At 37.7% G+C, this 27,530-nt stretch overlaps 1 protein-coding gene across 6 annotated transcripts in view; it reads left to right on the top strand.

The window, feature by feature from the left end:
• The window catches only part of GAPVD1 (GTPase activating protein and VPS9 domains 1), a 76,890-nt gene that overhangs the window by 200 nt on the left and 49,160 nt on the right, over positions 1-27,530 (top strand). The window lies entirely within an intron of this gene.

The raw sequence follows: 27,530 nt of genomic DNA on the forward strand, positions 1-27,530 counted from the left end.
GGCTCCCCGCCTGGCGGCCGGGCTGCTCCGGCCTAAGGCTGCAGGCTGCGCTTGACGGCCGGGCCGCCCAGCCTGGCTGACCCTTGGGCCCTTCCCTGTGGTGTCTGGAGAAGTGAGGGAAGGAGGAGATACGGTTAGGCCCCGGGGAGAGCCGTGGCGGCGCGCAGGTGCCAGGGTGGCCTGGGGCCGACGACAGGGGGGGACGCGTGGGGGATGGGCTGGGAAGGGGCCGGAGGACCGCGGGGCGGTTTCGGGTGGAAGCCCGAGGCGAGCCACCAGGCTGGTAGGGAACTGAGTATAGGAGGCGAGAAGGAGGTGGAATGCATTCTGAGCGCCTCTGTGAAGATGTCGGCCTTCGGGGACTCTTGACAAGCTGGACTCAAGGGGCCGGGGGGGCAGCCCAGCTACCGCAAACACACAGTGTATCTGGCATCTTTCCATTTGCCGTGGAGGTCAGGAAGTGAGGGACTCTTGGTTGCTTCCATCTCCTTTTCTGCAACTTCACTTTTTATTGACTAGCAAAATGTAAATGGGTGAAATAAACAGAATTCTGTGTAAAAACCTGTGAAAAATCAGAGAGGCATGATGATATTCTGCTCAGAAGAGAGCTAGGTGAAAGGAGGAACCAGTGTTTTTATTTAAAAACTTGTGACAAGAATCATCTTGAGCAAGACTTTGAACTAGAAAGGGCTTTTAACCTGGGATTCACCAGTTGGTGGATAGAATTCAGGGGATCCTTGAACTAGAATGGAGATTAAAATCCCATCTTTATTTTCATTATCTGATAACTGTAATTTATTCTTTCCATTATGAATGTAGGCAATAAACCACAGTGGAATTAGAATTAGCAATGCCTGTGACTATGTCACCAGTAAAAATTACAGACTTTTAAAAATCATTTTTACGGTTGTTGCGGATATCTCCAGATACCATTTATGCTAATAATTTCTTCAAATTTATGGTGTATTAGACTTGTTAGATCTTATTATATTTAATGTGATAATAAAGCTACACATACATAGCCATATCAGGATTTTTAAACTGTTTTGCTAATAGTTCAGTGTAATTGTTTCCTTTTTTAATCTTATCTATTTAAATATGCATTTAAAACTGATCTGAGAAGGGGTCTGTAGGTTTCACTGGACTACCCAAGATCCATGGCACAAAAAGACTAAGGACTCCTGAAGAAGCAATAAGTTTTGGGGATCTTATTCGTCTGTCTGTAAGAATTTTTGAATCATTAGATAAGAAGGAAGACAGTGCAGATAGGATGATAATATAGGTGAAAGAGGGAATTTTATAATCGGAAAGTAAAAGAAAAGATTTGGCTGGGATCAGAGTAATAGTTTTGAAAGAGACTAGACCACATCTATTTCATTCAGGGACCAGAGAATCAGCAAAATATCTGAGGAAAAAATAAGAGGAAAGAGAGAAGTGAATACTTTGGCCCTTAGATTTTTATATTAAGGCATTTCTAGTTCCAAGTGATTGAATCCCTCTAAACCTTTGTGTAAGCCTGTGAAAGGTAATTTTAGTGTGTGCTGGTTTTCTTTAATCATGTAGATACTGTGGCTTAGAGAGGGGTATTCCAATTTTTCTGTCCCTAAGTGGAAAACCGCAGGATCTCTTAAGATGTATTTTCCTATTGCTTTTATTCTTCTTTTCATATATGATAGAAAGTAAATGTGCAGATGATACAGTTGAAGAATTGTCAAGTAATTTTCTTGAAATTTCATTTTAAATTCTTGCAGTTCAGCTTCATTTTGTCATCAGGCTTCTCACTGACAAATCATTCTTAACATTTTTTTCAGAATGTGTGGCTTGAAATTTGCACCTGTTTGTAAAGCACCTGTCATCATCTCTTGTGAAATATTTTTCCCCTCTAAAATAAAAGCAATAATGGAAAAGCACTATAGCAAACTTTTTCTGGAAAAAATAAAGGGAAGGGGTATGAAATGCTGAATAAGAGTATTTTATGAAACAGATGTTGGTGCTGCAATAGTTTATAGTGAACACACCATATTACAAACCACTAGTTTGGAGAGATCTCGCCTGGTACTTTCTGTGTCCTTATACTGCCCCCTTTGTAATTCTTTATCCCTGTCCCTTTATTTTCTTTACAGTATATATATATACCAGATATCATATTATTTGTGAATTTCTTTATTATTTTGATTTTTGTCTCATTAGAATATCAGGTATGTGAGAATAGGAACTTGGTCTTCACTGCTGTGCTAGAATAGTGTCTGGCATATAATAGGTACTCAGTAAATGTTTGCTGAATAAGTAAATGAATGAGTTAATTTATAAGAAGTAAGTTTTTTATTTCTAGGATTAAAACATTCATTTTTAAAATCTTGGAAATGGTGGTATGCATGCTGGGTTGAATTTGAAGCTTTTCATTTTATATTTTTTAAAAGACAGGTAATTCCCAAACACTGTGTGGTGCTTTTGTGAACATTTAGTTTCATATGGGGACTAATTCTTAGTATATGCTGCCATGTAGGTTTGATTATCCTCAACTTTCTATAATGATGTAATAAAAGGAAGGGTCTATGGGTGAAGTTCTTATTTTGCTAAGGCTCTTTTGTTGTATGGTCCTAGTTTGGTGTAAGTGAAACTGAATTTTTCACATCAGATTGACCCAAAAACAATTTATGTCATGAAATATGATAGTAGGTGATATTTTTTGACACCTTCATACAATTGATCTTCTCCTTAGAACTTACTTTCCACATGGTAGGTAATACTGGTTGTGTAGAGAAGGTATGAAACTTCCCCAAAGTCATAACAAATCAAGAATAGCATGAATAAGAATTTCCTACCTTAGGACCTCTATTGTATCTATGATCTATGTATATATCTCTTACAGAATTTACTTTGTGAACATATTCAGTAGGTTGTGAGGTAGATGTGAAAGTGCAGTTGTACCAACTGCACAGATGAGGCCCATCAGTCTACACACTTTGGGCTGGAATAGTGTCTCATTGCTTGTTATCTGGAGTCAGGGCTGAGGCTGGATTTCCTTCCACTTGAGTCCTCATCATAATGACATCAAAGGGAAGGCAGCTGAGTGCCAGTGAAAAGCCCAAGGTGTTCGTTGTGTCAAGTTGTCTGGGTTCAAGCACTTGGTCAACTATGTATCAACCATGTGACCTGAGATGAGCCACTCAGCATCTCCCTGCATCTCTTTTTCTGGTAGACATAGAGGCAGAAGAAAGCAAATGCTGTAGAAATGTTAGTGTGAACTCCAATCTTTAAATTCTCTTTGGGGTATTTATGCCCAGATTGACAAAAAAATTTTAATGCTTGACAGTGTCAAATATTAGTGAAGATGTGGTTGAAAATGGTAATTTAGAAACTGCTAGTGGAGTTCAGGTTGGTGCAGCTGCCTTGAGAGACACTATTTGCAGTGCTTGTAAAGTTGAAGATGGGCATTCCCTACCTTATAATTTCACAGTGTCTGGAAGACAATAAGAATGGGATGATGTGGCAAAGGGGATGATACCTAATTTTTTGTGAAGACTAGAAGCAACTATGACAGTGTTAGCTGTTAATTCTGGGAGGCAGAAAACAAGTGCTAAATCATTCTTTGCAACTTTCCCTATTTTCTGTTGATTTTGTGTTTTTGAATCTATAACTTCTAAATACTGTTTTCAAACTCTGAAAAATTGTAAGCCTACAGAAGAGCTGCAGGAGTACAATAAACACCCATATATTCTTCACCTAGATTGGATAATTATTAAAACTTTGCTTTTTGTGCAAATAGACATTTTTTGTTCAATCATTTGTGAGTTAGGTATAGATATCATGAGGACACTTTATCCCCAATACTTCAGTCTATATTTCCCAAGAACATGGACTTTCTTCTACATACCTGCAATTCCGTTGACACCCTGAAGAAATTTAACATGGATGTAATATTAGTGTGTAGTACATATCCAAATTTCTTCAGGTGTTCTCATATTAGTCATTTATCATTAAACCCCCATCTCAAGCAGTGAGTTAGGATTAAATTTGGTAATAATACATGGGAAGAGTCAGGAACATGACTTTCATTGAACATGTCCTTAGTTTTTAAATTTTTGTTATTGACCCAAGATTCAACCAAGGATTTTGCATTTAGTTGCCTGTTTTAATCTGGACCTGTTTTCCAGCCTTTTTTTTAGTCTCATGACAGTAAGCGTTCAGACCAGCTGCTTTGTAGGATGCCTCTCAGTTTGGATTTGCCTGAACGTTTCTTTGTGATCAGATAAGGTGAAACACTTCTGTCTGGAATGCTACCTAGGTGATTTTAGGTCTGTCTCAATGTAGCACATCAGAGGCACAAGATGTCAGCTTCATTATTGGTGTAAATTTGATCATTGAATAACGTAATGTCTCCTAGATTTACATTATAAAGGCACTGTTTTTCCTTTGTAATTAATAAGTAATATGTAGGATGATAATTTTTTAAAACCTCTACAAGTCATGAGTTGTTAATAGAGGTACCAGTATAAAAAGTCAAGAATTCATAGACTGGAGATCTTATTACTAAATGTGAGAATGGGAAATCAGGGAGTGCTGTGTGGAGGAGATGGCATTTGAACTGGACCATAACTCATAGATGTAATTGGCTCTAGGGGTATTGGAGAAGGGCTCCAGATGAAGGGAACTACTTGAACAAAGACAAGAACGGAGGAATTTGTAAATCAAACAGAACATCCCAGTCGTTTTTTTTCTTTCCTTGTTTTTTTTTTGCTAGTGTGTTAGGCCTGTGAATGGACAAAAATGGGAGAAAAAGTTATAAAGGTAGCTTGAATGAAGAAAGGCTGAAAAATCTAGTCTATCTAGGTGATAGTATGTGATCGTGGGCCTCCAGGTGGATCATTCCCTTCCTAGAGCCCACTATGGTGAAATTGCTCACAGGGAACCTGAAATCGATATCTGAATAAGAACCAGAGAGGCAGCCTGGGGAAATGAAAAGAGTATGTATGCACTGTGGAGTCAAACAAAGGTAATTTTGAATTTCTTCTCTGCTGCATAATAGCAGAATGATTAGGCAGTAAGTTATTTGACTTATAATCTTGTTTCCTCTTTTATAAAATGGAGGTGATAGGATTAATTTTTTTAAACTTTTATCTTTCATCTCAATTTTATTCTCATTATATAAATGAAGTTCATTGTTTACAAAGTGAAAAAAATTAAAATTACTCAAACTCAACATCCAGATTTTTAAAAAATGTATAAATATAAGCATAATTCTATACTTACCAAATACCCCACTAGTTATACTGTCTTGAACTTGCTTTCTCCTCTCAGCAATTTGTCTTGAAAAGGCCTGTGTTCTCATGTTAGTCATTTATCATTAAACCCCCATCTCAAGCAGTGAGTTAGATAGGATTAAATTTAGTAATAATACATGGAAAGAGTCAGGAACATGACTTTCATTGAATAATTGTTAGTTGTCTTTTGGTGCTCCAACTCTCAAGCTACTTTCACTCTTTTTGACCTTGATATCAAATCCCTGACTTTAAAACAAGCTCTACTTTTCTGATGCCTTCTTGGCCACCACCATGCTGTCACTTCTCACTTTACCCACTTGGCTCCACTGTAGGGTTTGTAAGCTGTTTTGAAATGATAGCACAGAGCACTTATCACCTTACAAGGTGATGTGGTCTGTTAATGGCATTCTGGAAATTACAACATGTTAAATTAGTTTATTTGGAAAAATTATCCCCAAAATTATGGAAAATAAAGGGAGAAAGTGGATTTATTCCTAATGATAGACATTTCACTTAAAAAAATTTTTCAGGAATGAGTATATTGGGAAGAGTTGGTTACATACACACATTATTATATTACATTTGAACTGCCTGAATTTGTGTTTACATAGAATTATTTTTGTTTGTAAGTCAAGTAATCCTAGTCAAGCAATTTCATTTGTAAAGGACCAATTATTTCTGTATTGTGTATACATTTTAGAAGAAGCTTTAGGCACTGAGCATATTTCTGGTTTTTTTAATTGTAGGTAATTAAAATTTCCTTCTTTATGCCTACCTGTATTCTCTGATTTTTTGGAATGTTCCAATATGTATTAAGATTTTGTAAAAACATTTTCAGAAGGGAAGCTTTTCATTGTTCCTAAGCTGAGACCCAGTTTTGAACTCTGCAGTAGAGTGATCAGAAGTGGTGAATATTTGTTGATACTTCATGTTCTCATTTAATATATGTAAATGAGTGGTTGAGCAGATGTTTAAAAAAAACTTACAAATTTTCTAGGGGGCTCTATAATTTCTTTTTTTTCTTTTTTTGAAGTTTGAAGATGAATCATTTAACTGGTAAGTATTTATATCTGAAAGGAAGATATAACTTAACGCCAGCACTGTGGTTACATATATATATCAAGCCAAAATTGTCCTTGCATACACCATTTTTGTAAGCTATTTTTTTAAGGCTTTAAGCATACTGTTGTAACAGGCAAGAATTCAACAGGCATACTGTTGAAAACAGGCAAGATACCTGCTCATTCATCTGAGATGTCGGTCTGAAAAGGTGCTTGCTTGGTCTTGCTCCCATGTGACGCCAATACACCCACGCTGGAGACCAGCGAGAAGCATGTCGGCAGACATACTCAATTTTTTGCCCTTTTTTCTCTTACAAATTTCTGTGTTCAGTTTATTTTCTGTGAATCTTTGAAAGGATCAAAATTGGAAAATTAAAAAAAAAAAGTAGTCAAAGGATATTAATTAGCCTCGTTCTCTTCTGTCAGGATCAGAGTAAAGTTTTCTTCCTAAGCAATCTTAATTTTATCCAAATAAAGTTTTTAGGATTTAGGCAAACTCGTCTGTTTTCAACCCACAATGAACTGTCTCTTTTCACTTTCTCATGCAGAACTCTGACCCATCTCCTGATTTTACTTCCATTATTTGTAAATCCTGACTACCTGACAAAAATACATTAGGTCTGAAAGTCATAGCACTTAAGGCAGAATTGCAAAATGTTTACAAATATAAATTTCTGTACCAGAAAGCTTAGAAAAGGTGAATTTTTTGGCAGAATATATTTAATCTATACTATCTTTAGTTCCTCTTTGATTCCTCTAAAACAAAATGCTTCTTAATATCTAGCTGTTCAAGATGGTGATGGGCCTATTTGGATTCTGATGAAAAGTCACTTATTAAACCTTCCTGAGTAAGTTTCTGTTCCATCATTTCCAAACATTATCATAATGATAATAGCTTTGATGATGAAAAAATTGAGTTTTTTCTCTTTTTTTAGACATATGTAAACCATTTAAAGTTATGAATTCCATAGTTCTAAGGAGGAATCTTAGTGGTTGATTTCTTTTTGAAAAGCTATTTTAACTAACTAGATGATTTTTTTTCTTTTCTTTTTTTGTGGTCTAAGAGGTTCCTTTTAGGTAGGACACAGTCAATGATTATAATGGTGTTTGAAGTTTGATAATAAATATTTACAATTTTATGAAACATCATTCTAGTAAACATGAGGAAATGGACATGACAGCTTGCTGTCTACGTGCTTTCCTTAATTTTAAGGGTGGACGCTTGGTTCTTCAAACAGGCTTTACCAGTATTACAGCTCAGCAAAAATGCAGCTGAAGCTCAAAGTTCTCTTTCTGCTCCTCTATTTGGTTGTTTTGTACACTGTATTTATGGAACAAGCTAAGTTTATCCAGGGGACCAAAGCTTCCTCAAAGTATGTGGGTGGTGAAATCTTCCTCTGAAAAGTTTGCAGAGGGTTCTAAGGAATTTTGTTTTTGCCTTAGTTATTTGGTTTATCTTATTTCCAAATTCATATATGTCTTAGTCGTCATTAGAGATTGTTGAATAGGAGGAAATTAGGTTTGGCATTATTTAATTTCAGACTAATAAAATTAATGGAGGTTTATCTAACTGAAAATTCCTTATGCTCACCCATTTCCTAGATTCGGTGGATATTTTTGAATTACCTATTGCCTCTGGGAAATGAGGGGATATAATTTTAATGCCATTGCAGTTTTGCTTATTGGTATGTAGCTTGTTATTGTTGAACTATGTCTGGATGTTAAGTACTATGTCATTTTTGTTGCACTTGAAATTTTTCATGGAATTTGGTCCTGAGTGTTTAAGTAATTGCACCTAATAGATCTTTCATTGGGCAAGATCTTAGTGCTGAATTTTTATTATGTTTTCCTTTTTTTTTATTACTAAAGTAGTAAATGTTCTTTGTTAAAAAAAAACAACTCAAAACAATGCAAAAAAATGGAAGCATTTCTTCCCTGCATATATATGCACATACTATATGATTGGATTTTTCCCCCCCAAATTCCAAAAAATTATAGTTGACACATGTGCTTGCTAAGTGCTCTACATTTATTAATCCATTAAACTCTTACAATATACCCAAGAAGTAAGTTCTATTTTATACTTTTTTCAGACGAAGAAACTGTGGCAGAGGTAACTACTAAAGGTTGCACAGTTAATGAGTGGCAGAGCTGAGAACTGAGGCCAGGTAGTCTTGCTATAAGGTTTGTGTTTTAACCCTTGTACTGCCTCTGGGATCCTGCCATGCGCATTATTCTGCAGTTTTCTTTTTTCACTTACTGGTACATAATGAACATCTTTCCATGTGCCTTTATCTCCTTAATTACGTAATATTCATGGTAGGACTGTACTAAAACTTACTTAATGTCTTTGGAACTTAATCTTGTTTAATATTGCCAATCCCATTAGTAATGATTTCAAGTAATATCTTAAAAAGTCAAGACTTTTAAATTGGAATAGTGAGGATACATTAATTTTTACTAAGTAATGCATGTTAGCTTTCTAAGTGTCTTAATAATCTCTCAGTCAAGTTGTGTAATAAAATCTGAGTTTAACCCAAGAGCCATTTGTTGTGCATGGATTTCACTATTTTTGTGGTTTGTCTTCTTTAGCTGTGGAAAATCAGTAGCATGTTGTGGCTAAAATTGACATCAGTTTGGATTTTATTTATATTTGGTAGATCTGGAATTTTGGTGTTATTAACAAGAAGTCTGTCATAATGTAAATTTGAGTTCTGAATACTGTCTGGCTTTATATTGCTTGTATCTTCAAAATAGCGTGCCTTTCAGTTCTCTATACTTGTGCCAGGAATAGTTGGTACTAAGTACATTCTTTTTTCTACAGTGTTTCACTCTTGTTTCAAATATACCAAGTAAAGATAGTAAGTATTGCTTATTTCCATTTTTTTTCCCTCATGGGTACTTATTTCTTCATTGTGAGGAAATATCTTTTTAGTACATTAATAGTTATTTTAAACATGCTCACTGGAAAGTTAGTAGATATTTTCAACTTAAATTTACTTACAATTCTTTAATCATTTTGGAACTGAGTTAGCTCCAGCTTAGCTGATTCCTAACTGCAGCATTGCTCTTTGTCATTCAGCCATTTATTTATTCATTTTATAATAAATTCAAACACTTAATCAGCACCTGCTAAATGCCAGTCCCTTTGCTAAGTAGTGGGGATACTAAGATGACTATGTCCCCACTTCAGGGAACTTGGAGTTTTGTTGAGAAAACAACATTTTGTTGCAAACAGTATAAAATGCTGTGATAAAAATTAGCCCAGATGAGAAATATTTGAGTCGAGAGAATGGACAGTAAAGGCTACTGGCTTTGAGCTGGTCCCTGATGCCTCAGTGGGATTTAACTGGCCAATGAAAGGAGTGGCCAAGGGGTTCTAAATGGAGGGTGTATAGAAATCTCATCTGTGAAAACCACTCAAAGTTGTCACTAGAATGTCACATGTCCCTGTGAGAATGTGGGCCCCTCAAGAACAGACTTTACTTGTTTTATTCATTAGTGCCCAGCACATTGTAGGTGTTTGATGAACATTTGTGGAATGAATGAGGGAAGGAAGTGTGTTAAATAAAGTTTACTTTGCTTGTCTGTCCATTTTTTGGAAAGAGATGAGATTATTATTTTTAATGGCTGACAAGTTTTAGGTTATATAATTTAACAAAACATTATAAAATGAGTAAGTAATTGTTTCTGCATGGAAGGATATCAGTCTTGTAAGGGGAAACACATGTAGACAAATCCTTGTAATTCAACATAATTGTTTATATTTTTTAAAATATTTGCAACACCCTTCTTATATGGATTGGTTTGATCCTTGAAAATTGGTGGGTAATTAAGTCCTCAAATTTAAATTATTTGATTTATATAATATAGGAGCTAACATTTTGGTAGGTCATTAAAAAATGGCAATCATGTCTTTTTTTGCCCTAGCACATTAAAACGAATATTACATAAATACTATGAGGAAAAGTGCCTATATTATGAACAAAAAATCAAGTGACAGTTCTGTCTAGGGGTAGGTATCAGTACATAAAAATGTTTCCCATGCTTAATCCTTGAGTAATGTCATGACTTTTCCCAAATCTGCATACTACTTGTATTGTTATTTTGATTTATGAACACACTAAAAATATTTTTAAAGAAACATTTACTACCATAATGCAAGGCTAAACATCTCTTAGCCTATTTAAAAAGCAACTTAACTCCAATATAAACAAAACAATGTTATAAAACCTAGCTAGCTACTGTTTGCAGAAGATGCTGAGTTTGAAGCCTGCTAACCATTAATGAGAAGAAAATAGCAAGTGTTAGAGAAGTGTTGAAGACAAATTGGCACCTTTCTTAGACTTGCTCCATGATGTGAATAGAAGGAATGAAAGCAACTTCAAAACAGAGTAACTTTCCCACTTAGTCATTCAGTGATATTTAGTGTCATAGAGGAGGAAAGGCTGCTCTCTCTTTGTTGGTGGGAGCTGTTCCCCTAGAGAAGAGATTTGGGCACTGGAACTTAAGGATAAATCTGAGTTCACTTGAAAAGGAGGATACGGGTCTCTTAGGTGATATAATAGCATCTGCAAATATTGGAGACTTATAGTATGGCAACAATGTCTGACTTTGGGGAAGTGGAGAAAAGGTGAAAGATGAGATAGAATGTGTAAAAAGAGGGATTTATAGGGTTAACCCATAGTAATTCTTTTTAAATTTTCATTATATCATTTCTTTTATAGAATGAGGGAATTTAGGTTATTTATTTAGTCCTGAAGTCTAGCTGAACTTGACCTTGTCAGATAGTTTAAAACTTTCAAAGAAAGGGGGAGTTGTCCAGATAGTGACTTAAATATTAATGGTTGTTAAAAGCAGCAGTGATTAGAAGAAGTGACCTTGCCATAAATTAAAGTACTCACACGGAGCGTAGTGGTTAAAAGCCGTGGGAGCCAGGTACACCTGGATTCTAGTCTCAGCTTTGCCAGTTGTTAATTTGGCCTTGAGCAAGTAACTTAATTTCCTCAATTTCTATAGATTGTGGATAAAAATGTCTACCTTTCAGGAGTGTTTCACAGAGTAAATGAAAATATCCATGTAAAGCACCCCTTTTCGTGCCTAGTACATGACAAGCCTGAAATGTGTGATAGTTACTATTTTTATTTCCTAAGCACCCATGTATTTTACTACAGTCAGTCAGTTAAAACTCTTTCATTTAGCCATTTCTATTTATAATGGCTTTTTAAAAAGTTAGCCTTTTTAAAAAGTGGAAATTGATGTAAAAACTGGCTTTTCTTAAGTAATTCTGGCTAGGAAATATATTTGCCTTTCTTCAGTTGACCAGGAATGTAGCTATGGAAATTTTGTCTTACAGAGTTTTTGTATTTTATTTTTGATCAAAGTGGACTGAAAACAATTTTTTTTAGTGAGGTACTTTAAACACTAAAGTGTGTTACCAGATGTTAATGGGTTCTGGAACATCATACGGTAGTACTTCTTTTCCTAGATGGTGGTGTTGGAGATGGGGATAAATTAGTGTTCAAATGCTTTTCTTAAGTGTGTATACTTTTCCTTACTGAAAAAAGTGTTTAATTGGATGCTTGGATTTATTTTTTATTTTTTATTAAGGTATCATTGATGTACACTCTTATGAAGGCTTCATATGAAAAACATTGTGATTACTACATTCACCCAAACTATCAGGTTTCCCCCATACCCCATTGAAGTCACTGTCCATCAGTGTAGTAAGATGCCACAGAGTCACTACTTGTCTTCTCTGTGCTACACTCTCTTCCCTGTGATCCCGCCGCACACCGTGTGCACCAATCATGATACCCCACAATCCCCTTCTCCCTCCCTCACCCTTCCCCTTTGATAACCGCTAGTCCCTTCCTGGAGTTTGTGAGTCTGCTGCTGTTTTGTTCCTTCAGTTTTGCTTCGTTGTTATACTCCACAAATGAGGGAAATCATTTGATACTTGTCTTTCTCTGCCTGGCTTATTTCACTGAGCATTATATCCTCTAGCTCCATCCATGTTGTTGCAATGGTAGGATTTGTTATCTTCTGATGGTTGAATAATATTCCAGGATGCTTGGATTTAGAAGTATATTATTATAATTTTAAAAAATTTAAATAGATTTCACTTTAAAATAAAGAACAGTTTAAGATTTACAGAAAAATTGAGACAGTAGTACACAGAGTTCCCATATACATAGCACCAAGTTGCCCCTATTACTAACATCTTACATTAGTACAGTATATTTGTTACAATTAGTGAACCAGTACTGATACATTATTATTAACTGAAGTTCATACTTTATTCAGATTTCCTTAGTTTTTACCTTTCTGTGTTCCAAGATCTGTTCCAGGGTCCCTTTGAGGATACCAAATTACATTTAGTTGTCATCCATGAAATTTTTAATTGGATCATCTTATATTATACACATTAATTTATTTGCAAAGGATGCTTTATTCTCAAATTTCAAAGCCATACTTGTGTGTGGCATGTTATTAAAAACCCTTCGATTGAAGATAGTTGGCCTTTAATTTCACTTTAATAAATCTTTTATAAGTTTTATAGGTTTCATAATGTTAGCAAGTAGTCTATCTTACCTCTTTGATACTTCCCACTTACTGCATGGAAAGGATCATATTGGTCATTTCTGTCTTATGATGGACATGGAGTCTATCTCATTGTGTCCTAGTGAAATGATGAAAATTACCCTACCTTTTAAGTGAGGAGAATAATGCTGTGTTACATTGGGCAGTCATTTACACTTTAAGTCATCTCATGTGAGCTGTACGGTTTAGTGTGTGAGGTAGATAAGGACATATTATTCCAATTTTGAAGATGTGGAAACAAGAAACTTAGGTGAAGTGACTAGTCACAGATTACATTGCTGGTAGGAGTCAGAGCCCTATGTTAAGTGCCTCGGATCTTCTAAACCCAGTTTTGGTATTCTTTCTGCTGTGGTGTTTGAAGTAGTCTCTATGTAAAATAAGAAAGTAGTACATGGTCATCTCTCATTGACTGTTTTACAGAGTTGTTTATTAGATTAATAAAGAGATGGTTAGTTTGTTTAGTTGAAGTCTAGCTATTTACTTACAATTTAGAACTATTAGATGCATACTAACTTGGGGTGTCTTTAATTAGAAATTTTCAACAGACAAAACATTAAATGTGATTCTCATCCTATAAAATGTTTGAAATAATTTTTTCCTACTTTAGAGTCCTTCTCTTGAGTCACAGAAGTTTGTTCAGGCATAGTCACTAATATTTGTAATATATGTATCCTCCTTGGAACTTTTAATGTATTTTCAATTCACATATATCACTTTATTAAGCTGTGCTTCCTGTCCATGCTCTCTGTTAGAGTAGGTATACTTGCTTATTAGGAGTTGGCAAACTTTGTGAAGGGTGAGATAGTAGATATTTTAGGTTTTGTGAGCTCTGAGGACACTGGAGGACTCTGGCAAATGTCCAACACTGCCATTGTGGCATGAAAGCAGCCACAATATAATAAATAAATAAATGGGCATGTCTGTGTACCAATACATATTTTCATTTATTTATTTGGTATCATTAATATACACTTACATGAACAAAATTGTGGTTACTAGATTCCCCCATCCTCAAGTTCCCCCCACATACCCCATTTCAGTCACTGTGTAGTAAGATGCTATAGAATCACTACTTGTCTTCTCTGTGCTATACTGCCTTCCCCATACCTACCCCTCTACATTATGTGTGCTAATCATAATGCCCCTTTTTCCCCTTATCCCTCCCTTCCCACCCATCCTCCCCAGTTCCTTTCCCTTTGTTAACTGTTAGTCCATTCTTGGGTTCTGTGAGTCTGCTGCTGTTTTGTTCCTTCAGTTTTTTCTTTGTTCTTATACTCCACAGATGAGTGAAATCATTTGATACTTGTCTTTCTCTGCCTGGCTTATTTCACTAAGCATAATACCCTCTAGCTCCATCCATATTGTTGCAAATGGTAGGATTTGTTTTCTTCCTACAGCTGAATAATATTCCACTGTATGTATGTATGTATGTATATATATATATATATATATATATATATATATATATATATATATATATATATATACACACACATACCACATCTTCTTTATCCATTCATCTACCGATGGACACTTAGGTTGCTTCCATTTCTTGGCTATTGTAAATAGTGCTGCGATAAACATAGGGGTGCATATGTCTTTTTTCAAACTGGGCTCCTGCATTTTTAGGGTAAATTCCTAGAAGTAGAATTCCTGGGTCTAATGGTATTTCTATTTTTAGTTTTTGAGGAACCTCCATACTGCTTCCCACAATGGTTGAACTAATTTACATTCCCACCAGCAGTGTAGGAGGGTTCCCCTTTCTCCACATCCTCGCCAACATTTGTTACTGTTTGTCTTTTGGATGTTGGCCATCCTAACTGGTGTGAGGTGATACCTCATTGTGGTTTTAATTTGCATTTCTCTGATGATTAGTGATGTGGAGCATCTTTTCATGTGCCTGTCGGCCATCTGAATTTCTTCTTTGGAGAAACGTCTGTTCAGCTCCTCTGTCCATTTTTTAATTGGCTTATTTGCTTTTTGTTTGTTGAGGTGCATGAGCTCTTTATATAATTTGGATGTCAACCCCTTATCAGATATGTCATTTATGTATACTCCCATACTGTAGGATGTCTTTTTGTTCTACTGATGGTATCCTTTGCTGTACAGAAGCTTTTTAGTTTGATATAGTCTCACTTGTTCATTTTTGCTTTTGTTCATTTTTCCCTTGCCCGGGGAGATATGTTCATGAAAAAGTTGCTCATGTTTATGTCCAAGAGATTTTTGCCTATATTTTTTTCTAAGAGTTTTATGGTTTCATGACTTACATTCAGGTCTTTGATCCATTTTGAGTTTACTTTTGTATATGGGGTTAGACAATAATCCAGTTTAATTCTCTTACATGTAGCTGTCCAGTTTTGCCAACACCAACTGTTGAAGAGGCTGTCATTTCCCCATTGTATATCCATGGCTCCTTTACTGTATATTAATTGATCATATATGATTGGTTTTATATCTAGGCTCTCTATTCTGTCCCACTGGTCTATGGGTCTCTTCTTGTGCCAGTACCAAATTGTCTTGATTACTGTGGCTTTGTAGTAGAGCTTGAAGCCAGGGAGTATAATTCTGCCTGCTTTATTCTTCCTTCTCAGGATTGCTTTGGCTATTCTGGGTCTTTTGTTGTTCCGTATGAATTTTAGAACTATTTGCTGTAGTTAATTGAAGAATGCTGTAGGTATTTTGATAGGCATTGCATTGAATCTGTAGATTGCTTTAGGCAGGATGGCCATTTTGACAATATTAATTCTTCCTAGCCAAGAGCATGGGATGAATTCCCATTTATTAGTGTCCTCTTTAATTTCTCTTAAGAGTGTTCCGTAGTTTTCAGGGTATAGGTATTTCACTTCCTTGGTTAGGTTTATTCCTGGGTATTTTATTCTTTTTGATGCAGTTGTGAATGGAGTTGTTTTCCTGATTTCTCTTTCTGGTAGTTCATCATTAGTGTATAGGAATGCAACAGATTTCTGTGTATTAATTTTGTATCCTGCAACTTTGCTGAATTCAGATATTACATCTAGTCATTTTGGAGTGGATTCTTTAGGGTTTTTTAGGTACAATATCATGTCATCTGCTATCAGGAACACTTTGACTTCTTCATTGCCAATCCGGATGCCTTTTATTTCTTTGTATTGTGTGATTGCTGTGGCTAGGACCTCCAGTACTATGTTGAATAACAGTGGGTAGAGTGGGCATCCCTGTCTTGTTCCTGATCTTAGGTGAAAAGCTTTCAGTTTTTCGCTGTTAAGTATGATGTTGGCTGTGGGTTTGTCATATATGGCCTTTATTATGTTGAGGTACTTGCCCTCTATACCCATTTTGTTGAGAGTTTTTTTAATCATGAATGGATGATGAATTTTGTTGAATGCTTTTTCGGCATCTCTGGAGATGATCATGTGGTTTTTGTCCTTCTTTTTGTTGATGTGGTGGATGATGTTGATGGATTTTCTAATGTTGTACCATCCTTCCATCCCTGTGATGAATCCCACTTGATCATGGTGTATGATCCTCTTGATGTATTTTTGAATTCGGTTTGCTAATGTTTTGTTGAGTATTTTTGCACCTATGTTCATCAGGGGATATTGGTCTGTAATTTTCTTTTTTTGTGGTGTCTTTGCTTGGTTTTGGTATTGGAGTGATGCTGGCCTCATGGAATGAGTTTGAAAGTATTCCATCTTCTTCTACTCTTTGGAAAACTTTAAGGAGGATGGATATCAGTTCTTCACTAAATGTTTGATAAAATTCAGCTGGGAAGCCTTCTGTTCCAGGGGTTTTGTTCTTAGTTGTTTTTTGATTACCAATTCAGTTTTGTTGCTGGTAATTGGTCTGTTTAGATTCTCTGTTTCTGTCTGGTTGTATTTTTCTAGAAAGTTGTCCATTTCTTCTAGGTTATCCAGTTTGTTAGCATGTAGTTTTTCATAGTATTCTCTATTAAATCTTTGTTTTTCTGTGGTGTCCGTAGTGATTTTTCCTTTCATTTCTGATTCTGTTTATGTGAGTAGACTCTCTTTTTTTCTTGATAAGTCTAGCTAGGGGTTTATCTATTTTGTTTATTTTCTCGAAGAACCAGCTCTTGCTTTCATTGATTCTTTCTATTGTTTTACTCTTCTCTATTTCATTTTATTTCTGCTCTAATCTTTATTATGTCCCTCCTTCTACTGACTTTGGGTCTCATTTGTTCTTCTTTTTCTAGTTTTGTTAATTGTGAGTTTGGACTGCCCATATGGGGTTGTTCTTTCCTGAGGTAGGCCTGTATTGCAGTATACTTTCCTCTTAGCATGGCCTTCGCTGCGTCCCAGAGATTTTGCAGTGTTGAGTTATTGTTGTCATTTGTTTCCATATATTGCTTGATCTCTGTGTTTCTTTGGTCATTGATCCATTGGTTATTTAGAAGCATGTTGTGAGGCCTCCGTGTGTTTGTTGGATTTTTTCATTTTCTTTGCGTGATTTATTTGTAGTTTCATATCTTTGTGGTCTGAGAAACTGGTTGGTACAATTTCAATCTTTTTGAATTTACTGAGGCTCTTTTTGTGACCTAGTATATGATCTATTCTTGAAAATGTTCCATGTGCACTTGAGGAGAATGTGTATTCTGCTGCCTTTTGGTGTAGAGTTCTGTAGATGTCTGTTAGGCCCATCTGTTCTAATGTGTTGTTCAGTACCTCTGTCTCCTTACTTACAGGGAGGTAAATTTTCTCAGTAGGAGAAAGGTGCAGAAGGCTGCATATCACAGAGGGGTCCTTGGTGCTATGTAGCTAGCCAGGGAACTGGAGTGCCTGAAGATTCTGAAAGCTCCCAACATGCTGGGCAGAGTGCACTTGGACAATTTTGTCTATCTGTCCTCTTTCCTGAGCAGTAAGCTCTGTGCAATCCCTGCCCCTTTAGCAGCCTTCTTGCTGTTAGGATGTCTCTCAGACTGCCCATCTTTCTTTTGTCCCATTGCAGCTGGATATGGATCCCTGCCTCCTACTAGCGGCTGGATTCTCAGGCTCTCCAGGAATTCTGGCTGTCTTAGCTTCCCAACCCCCTAATCATAAGAGTACCATGCAAGCACCATGAAATGTAGGTTTGTGCTCCCAGAGCAGATCTCCGGAGTTAGGTATTCAGCAGTTCCAGGCCTCCACTCCCTCCCCGCTCTGTTTCTCTTCCTCCTGCCGGTGAGCTGGGGTGGGGCAAGGGCTTGGGTCCCACTGGGCCATGGCTTTGGTATGTTACCCTGTTCCTTGAGGTTTATTCTTTTCTCCAGGTGTATGCAGTTTGGTGTAGTCCTCTTTTCTGTTGCTCTTTCAGGATTAGTTGTAATTATATTTTCATATTATATGCAGTTTTAGGAGGAAGCCTCTGTCACCTCTCACGCTACCATCTTTCATGGAACTTTTTTTATAGTGGCTCAGCTAATAATAGCTCATTGCCAACAGTAGCATTAGCCTAGCAGTAGGCCAATTACATTGTCAAGTAGTTTAGGGGCAGGTGAGGATCCTGGCCATAGGAACTTCCATTTTCCACACAGTGCTAGAGGAGAGAGATGAAGTAGAGAGGTGTTTTTTTTTTTTTTTTTTTTTTTTAATAATTATTTTTTATTGAAGGGTAGTTGACACACAGTATTACATTACATGAGTTTCAAGTGTACAACACAGTGGTAGAACATTTATATACATAATTCTAGGTTCCAGCTATCACCCTACCAGGCTGTTACAATATCTTGACTATATTCCTTATGCTATACATTACATCCCGGTTACTAATTTATTTTACCATTGGAAGTCTGTCCTTTTTTTTTTTTTTTTTTTTTTTTTTGTGAGGGCATCTCTCATATTTATTGATCAAATGGTTGTTAACGACAATAAAATTCTGTATAGGGGAGTCAATGCTCAATGCACAATCATTATTCCACCCCAAGCCTAATTTTTGTCAGTCTCCAATCTTCTGAGGCATAACAAACAAGTTTTTACATGTAGAACAAATTCTTACATAATGAATAAGTTACATAGTGAACAGTACAAGGGCAGTCATCACAGAAACTTTCGGTTTTGCTCATACATTATGAACTATAAACAGTCAGTTCAAATATGAATACTGATTTGGTTTTTATACTTGATTTATATGTGGATACCACATTTCTCTCTTTATTATTATTATTTTTAATAAAATGCTGAAGTGGTAGGTAGATACAAGATAAAGGTAGAAAACATAGTTTAGTGTTGTAAGAGAGCACATGTAGATGATCAGGTGTGTGCCTGTAGACTATGTGTTAATCCAAGCTAGACCAGGGCAATAAAACATCCACGTATGCAGAAGATTTCTCTCAGAACGGGGGGGTGAGGTTCTAAGCCTCTCCTCTGTTGATCCCCAATTTCTCACCTGATGGCCCCCCTGCGACTGTGCCTGTCTTAGGTTGTTCCTCCCTTGAGGAATCTTACCCGTCTCTGGCTAACCAGTCATCTTCCGGGGCCATACAGGGAAATGTAAAGTTGGTAAATGAGAGAGAAGCAATATTGTTTGAAAAGGTTAGCTTTTCACTTCTTTGCATATTTATGCCCTGTGGCTTCTATGCCCAGCATTTGTCTTGAGGTATCTTTACCACTTGGAAGAATTATGATACTTGGTAATTTCGATATGAGGCACAAATTCTACTTAAGGGTTGTAATTAGGAAGAAAGAAGAAAAGCTATAGAAGTAGCAGACGGAAGAAAACATGGGAAGATTGATTATTTCTTTGACATACCTTCTTGTAGAGTAACATAAGCATGTATAGGTTTTAAACTACTAATTAAATTGTGTACACACATTAACATAATAGGAATACAGCTACATAACCAAAGCAGACCTACAATTACCAGCCATATCCAGAGAAACCAAGAAAACCAGTTAGGCACCCTAGGCATTTGTGAAAATTTATCAATGATATGATGGATATTGTCTAACTGAATTTGAATATTTTGAGAAAAATCAGACAAATTAAAACAACACATTCCTGGGAACTGTTCACATCCCATATGTTCTTTTAACAGTAGATAGTCTATGGTCGCAAGATTTTGGAGCGCTGCAACTTGCACTTCTCCTAATTCTTGGTTGAGTTCCAACAGTATAGATCCAGTCCAATTTTGTTGTTTTACTGTATGCACAGGCCAGCTTAGATATCTCCGTCCTCATTCCCATGGCAGGTCCAGGAACCGGTGGGACGAGTGCATCCACAGCTGTAGCAGTGCGTGGATCTTTGTTGGGGTTTTTTGATGATCATCTTCTGGCATGAGTCTTCCAGAGGGTGCAGATGTTGGAAGTTCTTTTTCATATCATATCTTAGTTCATTTTCGGGGTAGCCCAATTAGGCTTTGATCCTCTGTATAAACACAAACAGACCCTTTGCCTACACTTTTATATGCCCTTTATACCCTTGTGTAGAACTCGTTGGAGGTTACCACACAGGAACTGCCCTTTTTTTTTTTTTTTTTTTTTTTTTGCTATCACTAATCTACACTTACATGACGAATAACTCTCCCCTATACCAGGTCTCCCCTATAAACCCCTTTACAGTCACTGTCCATCAGCATAGCAAAATGTTGTAGAATCACTACTTGCCTTCTCTGTGTTGTACAGCCCTCCCTTTTCTCCTACCCCCCATGCATGTTAATCTTAATACCCCCCTACTTCTCCCCCCCTTATCCCTCCCTACCCACCCATCCTCCCCAGTCCCTTTCCCTTTGGTACCTGTTAGTCCATTCTTGAGTTCTGTGATTCTGCTGCTGTTTTGTTCCTTCAGTTTTTCCTTTGTTCTTATATTCCACAGATAAGTGAAATCATTTGGTATTTCTCTTTCTCCGCTTGGCTTGTTTCACTGAGCATAATACCCTCCAGCTCCATCCATGTTGCTGCAAATGATTGGATTTGCCCTTTTCTTATAGCTGAGTAGTATTCCATTGTGTATATGTACCACATCTTCTTTATCCATTCATCTATTGATGGACATTTAGGTTGCTTCCAATTCTTGGCTATTGTAAATAGTGCTGCAATAAACATAGGGGTGCATCTGTCTTTCTCAAACTTGATTGCTGCATTCTTAGGGTAAATTCCTAGGAGTGGAATTCCTGGGTCAAATGGTAAGTCTGTTTTGAGCATTTTGATGTACCTCCATACTGCTTTCCACAATGGTTGAACTAACTTACATTCCCACCAGCAGTGTAGGAGGGTTCCCCTTTCTCCACAGCCTCGCCAACATTTGTTGTTGTTTGTCTTTTGGATGGCAGCCATCCTTACTGGTGTGAGGTGATACCTCATTGTAGTTTTAATTTGCATTTCTCTGATAATTAGCGATGTGGAGCATCTTTTCATGTGTCTGTTGGCCATCTGTATTTCTTTTTTGGAGAACTGTCTGTTCAGTTCCTCTGCCCATTTTTTAATTGGGTTATTTGTTTTTTGTTTGTTGAGGCGTGTGAGCTCCTTATATATTCTGGACGTCAAGCCTTTATCGGATGTGTCATTTTCAAATATATTCTCCCATACTGTAGGGATCCTTCTTGTTCTATTGATGGTGTCTTTTGCTGTACAGAAGCTTTTCAGCTTAATATAGTCCCACTTACTCATTTTTGCTGTTGTTTTCCTTGCCCGGGGAGATATGTTCAAGAAGAGGTCACTCATGTTTATGTCTAAGAGGTTTTCGCCTATGTTTTCTTCCAGGAGTTTAATGGTTTCATGACTTACATTCAGGTCTTTGATCCATTTTGAGTTTACTTTTGTATATGGGGTTAGACAATGGTCCAGTTTCATTCTCCTACATGTAGCTGTCCAGTTTTGCCAGCACCACCTGTTGAAGAGACTGTCATTTCGCCATTGTATGTCCATGGCTCCTTTATCAAATATTAATTGACCATATATGTCTGGGTTAATGTCTGGATTCTCTAGTCTGTTCCATTGGTCTGTGGCTCTGCTCTTGTGCCAGTACCAAATTGTCTTGATTACTATGGCTTTATAGTAGAGCTTGAAGTTGGGGAGTGAGATCCCCCCTACTTTATTCTTCTTTCTCAGGATTGCTTTGGCTATTCGGGGTCTTTGGTGTTTCCATATGAATTTTTGAATTATTTGTTCCAGTTCATTGAAGAATGTTGCTGGTAGTTTCATAGGGATTGCATCAAATCTGTATATTGCTTTGGGCAGGATGGCCATTTTAACGATATTAATTCTTCCTAGCCACGAGCATGGGATGAGTTTCCATCTGTTAGTGTCCCCTTTAATTTCTCTTAAGAGTGACTTGTAGTTTTCAGAGTATAAGTCTTTCACTTCTTTGGTTAGGTTTATTCCTAGGTATTTTATTTTTTTTGATGCAATTGTGAATGGAGTTGTTTTCCTGATTTCTCTCTCTGTTGGTTCATTGTTAGTATATAGGAAAGCCACAGATTTCTGTGTGTTGATTTTGTATCCTGCAACTTTGCTGTATTCCGATATCAGTTCTAGTAGTTTTGGGGTGGAGTCTTTAGGGTTTTTTATGTACAGTATCATGTCATCTGCAAATAGTGACAGTTTAACTTCTTCTTTACCAATCTGGATTCCTTGTATTTCTTTATTTTGTCTGATTGCCGTGGCTAGGACCTCCAGTACTATGTTAAATAACAGTGGAGAGAGTGGGCATCCCTGTCTAGTTCCTGATCTCAGAGGAAATGCTTTCAGCTTCTCGCTGTTCAGTATAATGTTGGCTGTGGGTTTATCATAGATGGCCTTTATTATGTTGAGGTACTTGCCCTCTATTCCCATTTTGCTGAGAGTTTTTAACATGAATGGATGTTGAACTTTGTCAAATGCTTTTTCAGCATCTATGGAGATGATCATGTGGTTTTTGTCTTTCTTTTTGTTGATGTGGTGGATGATGTTGATGGACTTTCGAATATTGTACCATCCTTGCATCCCTGGGATGAATCCCACTTGGTCATGGTGTATGATCCTTTTGATGTATTTTTGAATTCGGTTTGCTAATATTTTGTTGAGTATTTTTGCATCTACGTTCATCAGGGATATTGGTCTGTAGTTTTCTTTTTTGGTGGGGTCTTTGCCTGGTTTTGGTATTAGGGTGATGTTAGCTTCATAGAATGAGTTTGGGAGTATCCCCTCCTCCTCTATTTTTTGGAAAACTTTAAGGAGAATGGGTATTATGTCTTCCCTGTATGTCTGATAAAATTCCGAGGTAAATCCATCTGGCCCGGGGGTTTTGTTCTTTGGTAGTTTTTTGATTACCTCTTCAATTTCGTTGCTGGTAATTGGTCTGTTTAGATTTTCTGTTTCTTCCTGGGTCAATCTTGGAAGGTTATATTTTTCTAGGAAGTTGTCCATTTCTCCTAGGTTTCCCAGCTTGTTAGCATATAGGTTTTCATAGTATTCTCCAATAATTCTTTGCATTTCCGTGGGGTCCGTCGTGATTTTTCCTTTCTCGTTTCTGATACTGTTGATTTGTGTTGACTCTCTTTTCTTCTTAATAAGTCTGGCTAGAGGCTTATCTATTTTGTTTATTTTCTCAAAGAACCAGCTCTTGGTTTCATTGATTTTTGCTATTGTTTTATTCTTCTCAATTTTATTTATTTCTTCTCTGATCTTTATTATGTCCCTCCTTCTGCTGACCTTAGGCCTCATCTGTTCTTCTTTTTCCAATTTCGATAATTGTGACATTAGACCATTCATTTGGGATTGCTCTTTCTTTTTTAAATATGCTTGGATTGCTATATACTTTCCTCTTAAGACTGCTTTTGCTGTGTCCCACAGAAGTTGGGGCTTAGTGTTGTTGTTGTCATTTGTTTCCATATATTGCTGGATCTCCATTTTGATTTGGTCATTGATCCATTGATTATTTAGGAGCGTGTTGTTAAGCCTCCATGTGTTCGTGAGCCTCTTTGCTTTCTTTGTACAGTTTATTTCTAGTTTTATGCCTTTGTGGTCTGAAAAGTTGGTTGGTAGGATTTCAATCTTTTGGAATTTTCTGAGGCTCTTTTTGTGGCCTAGTATGTGGTCTATTCTGGAGAATGTTCCATGTGCACTTGAGAAGAATGTATATCCCGCTGCTTTTGGATGTAGAGTTCTATAGATGTCTATTAGGTCCATCTGCTCTACTGTGTTGTTCAGTGCTTCCGTGTCCTTACTTATTTTCTGCCCAGTGGATCTATCCTTTGGGGTGAGTCGTGTGTTGAAGTCTCCTAGAATGAATGCATTGCAGTCTATATCCCCCTTTAGTTCTGTTAGTATTTGTTTCACATATGCTGGTGCTCCTGTGTTGGGTGCATATATATTTAGAATGGTTATATCCTCTTGTTTGACTGAGCCCTTTATCATTATGTAGTGTCCTTCTTTATCTCTTGTTACTTTCTTTGTTTTGAAGTCTATTTTGTCTGATATTAGTACTGCAACCCCTGCTTTCTTCTCACTGTTGTTTGCTTGAAATATGTTTTTCCATCCCTTGACTTTTAGTCTGTACATGTCTTTGGGTTTGAGGTGAGTTTCTTGTAAGCAGCATATAGATGGGTCTTGCTTTTTTATCCATTCTGTTACTCTGTGTCTTTTGATTGGTGCATTCAACCCATTAACATTTAGGGTGACTATTGAAAGATATGTACTTATTGCCATTGCAGGCTTTAAATTCGTGGTTACCAAAGGTTCAAGGTTAGCCTCTTTAGTATCTTACTGCCTAACTTAGCTCGCTTATTGAGCTGTTATATACACTGTCTGGAGATTCTTTTCTTCTCTCCCTTCTTGTTCCTCCTCCTCGATTCTTCATATGTTGGGTGTTTTGTGCTGTGCTCTTTCTAGGAGTGCTCCCATCTAGAGCAGTCCCTGTAAGATGTTCTGTAGAGGTGGTTTGTGGAAAGCAAATTCCCTCAGCTTTTGTTTGTCTGGGAATTGTTTAATCCCACCGTCATATTTGAATGATAGTCGTGCTGGATACAGTATCCTTGGTTCAAGGCCCTTCTGTTTCATTGTATTAAATATATCATGCCATTCTCTTCTGGCCTGTAGGGTTTCTGTTGAGAAATCTGACGTTAGCCTGATGGGTTTCCCTTTATAGGTGACCTTTTTCTCTCTAGCTGCCTTTAACACTCTTTCCTTGTCCTTGATCTTTGCCATTTTAATTATTATGTGTCTTGGTGTTGCCCTTCTTGGATCCTTTCTGTTGGGGGTTCTGTGTATTTCCGTGGTCTGTTTGATTACTTCCTCCCCCAGTGTGGGGAAGTTTTCAGCAATTATTTCTTCTAAGATACTTTCCATCTCTTTGCCTCTCTCTTCTTCTTCTGGGACCCCTATAATACGGATATTGCTCCTTTTAGATTGGTCACACAGTTCTCTTAATATTGTTTCATTCCTGGAGATCCTTTTGTCTCTCTCTATGTCAGCTTCCATGCGTTCCTGTTCTCTGATTTCAATTCCATCAATGGCCTCTTGCATTCTATCCATTCTGCTTATAAGCCCTTCCAGAGTTTGTTTCATTTCTGCGATCTCCTTTCTGGCATCTGTGATCTCCTTCCGGACTTCATCCCATTTCTCTTGCGTATTTCTCTGCATCTCTGTCAGCATGTTTATGATTCTTATTTTGAATTCTTTGTCAGGAAGACTGGTTAGGTCTGTCTCCTTCTCTGGTGTTGTCTCTGTGATCTTTGTCTGCCTGTAGCTTTGCCTTTTCATGGTGATAGGAATAGTCTGCAGAACTGGGACGAGTGACGGCTGGAAGGACTTCCTTTCTTGTTGGTTTGTGGCCCTCCTCTCCTGGGAGAACAGCGGCCTCTAGTGGCTTGTGCTGCGCAGCTGCGCGCAGACAGGGTTTCTGCTTCCTGCCCGGCTGCTATGGAGTTAATCTCCGCTGTTGCTGTGGGCGTGGCCTGGCTCGGGCAGCTACTCCAAAATGGTGGAGTCGCGTTGGAGCAGGAGCTGCTGGGAGGCTATTTATCTCTGTAAGGGGCCTCCCTGCTCCCTGCAGCCCAGGGGTTAGGGTGCCCAGATATCCCGGATTCCCTACCTCTGGATTAAGTGGCCCGCCCTGCCCCTTTAAGACTTCCAAAAAGCACCCGCCAAAACAAAACAACGACCACAAAAAAAAACAAGAAAAAAAATTTTTTTAATTAAAAAAAAAAAAAATTTTTAATTAAAAAAAGAAAAGGTGGTCGTTCGTTTTTCTTTATTCTCCGGTGCCAGCCTCAGGCCTCTGCTCACCGGTCTTTCTGCCCTGTTTCCCTAATATTGGGGTCCCTGTCCCTTTAAGACTTCCAAAAAGCGCTCGCCAAAACAAAGCAGCAAAAAAGCAAAAAAAAAAAAAAAAAATGGTCGCGCGCTTTTCTTATGTCCTCTGTCGCCCAGCCTCCAGTGCCTGCTCACTGTTCTTGCTGCCCTGTTTTCCCAGTATCGAGGGCCCTGCACTCTGGCCCGGATGGCTGGGGCTGGGTGTTCGGCAGTCCTGGGCTCCGTCTCCCTCCCGCTCTGCCTGCTCTTCTCCCGCCAGGAGCTGGGGGGAGGGGCGCTCGGCTCCCGCGGGGCCGGGGCTTGTATCTTACCCCCTTCGCGAGGCGCTGGGTTCTCTCAGGTGTGGATGTGGTCTGGATATTGTCCTGTGTCCTCTGGTCTTTATTCTAGGAAGGGTTGTCTTTGTTATATTTTCATAGATATATGTTGTTTTGGGAGGAGATTTCCGCTGCTCTACTCACGCCGCCATCTTCCGCCCCCGACCTGTTTTTTTTTTTTGAGATGAAAAAAATAATAGCAAAAATAGCAAAAAATAATAGGATGTTTATGTATTTGTGAGAATGTTCCATATTTCTAGAGGAGAATAAAGATGGTGATGATGGGGTAGTTGGGATTTCTATAGTAATGGAATGTTCTTGAGCAGATGTAAAGGGAGGAAATTAGTATACAAGTGAGGGTTACTAGGAGAAAGGCAGTTCATTCAAAGTAAAAGATAAGGTAGAGCACAAATGGGTGTGTATGTACATGATGCTTTAAGGTTGGGGAAGTCTCTTTTTTTCTCAGTGAATTAGGAAGCAAAGAGCTAAGAATAAGGATAGGGTAAGAGTTGTTGGAGATTTGAGAAGAGAAGATGATGTTAGTTGCCTGGGAGAATGGGAGAGTAGTGGATGGCCTGCGAAATAATAGTGTGCATGCTATGCATCATTAAGGACCCATGTGGGGTTTGTGATCATGTTACAGTGATGTTAGCATGGTTGTATGTGCTTTCTCATCCACAGTTACATACTAGAGTCAGGCAGAGCATTGGATTTTACTGGAATTGTGGTTTAGTTAAGTGAGAGGGGCAAATTGAGAGTGTATTCAAGGAAGTGATCATGACTGACCATGGGATTTATGCTAGCTGGTAAGGAGGAAAGCAAAGACAGGAAGGGGTGAAGGTGAGTAAAAAAGGTGATAGGATTATTGGCTTGAAAGTCTTGGTGGGGGGTCAAACCATTGTTGCAGTTTCGGGGTGTTGCAGTAGTGATAGAGACTGTAGTACGTGATTGAAGGGGAGTGTAATAGGTCATATGGCTTAATGACATGAAAGTCAAAGCTGGGTTTTTTCATGAGGAGGGAGGGAGAATGGTCTGGAAGTGGGCCCATAATGTGAAGGGCATGGGAGAGGAAACAGCTATATCTGA

Source organism: Manis pentadactyla, chromosome 3 (assembly GCF_030020395.1).
Source record: "Manis pentadactyla isolate mManPen7 chromosome 3, mManPen7.hap1, whole genome shotgun sequence".
Taxonomy (NCBI): domain Eukaryota; kingdom Metazoa; phylum Chordata; class Mammalia; order Pholidota; family Manidae; genus Manis; species Manis pentadactyla.